The sequence below is a fragment of the Polistes canadensis genome, unplaced genomic scaffold (assembly GCF_001313835.1).
Source record: "Polistes canadensis isolate GaletaPanama2010 unplaced genomic scaffold, ASM131383v1 scaffold_33, whole genome shotgun sequence".
NCBI classification, from domain to species: domain Eukaryota; kingdom Metazoa; phylum Arthropoda; class Insecta; order Hymenoptera; family Vespidae; genus Polistes; species Polistes canadensis.
Window position 1 is genome coordinate 879,573 of NW_014569580.1, and position 439 is coordinate 880,011.

A 439-nucleotide genomic window follows, 5' to 3' on the forward strand; every position below is an offset into this window, starting at 1 on the left:
AAAAAAAAAAAAAAAGAAAAAAAAAAGATAAAGAAAGAAAACCCGGAACCCTATCGTAAAACGATTTGTCACCGACGGAATTTAACAGGATATTATGAGGTGCGTAAGCCCATCAAAAAGAAATCTAATGCGATCGCCAATGTTAATTAGTAATCCGAATAAAAAAAAAAAAAAATAAGGATTAAACCGAAAATCGATTAAACGAGGTGGAGATTAAAAAATACGTCGATTGAAAATAATCTCGACGATAAAACCGTAAAAATTATTTTCTTCCGAGATATATCATATTTTAACGAATAAAAAAAAAAAAAAAAAGAATTAAAAAATATATTATCTCGCTAACTTTTTTAATGATTTCGATTGCTTGTTCTTTTTTTTTTTTTTTGGAAAGTGACGAACGTAGACGATCTCGTCGCGAAATATCTTCCTTTATTTTTTA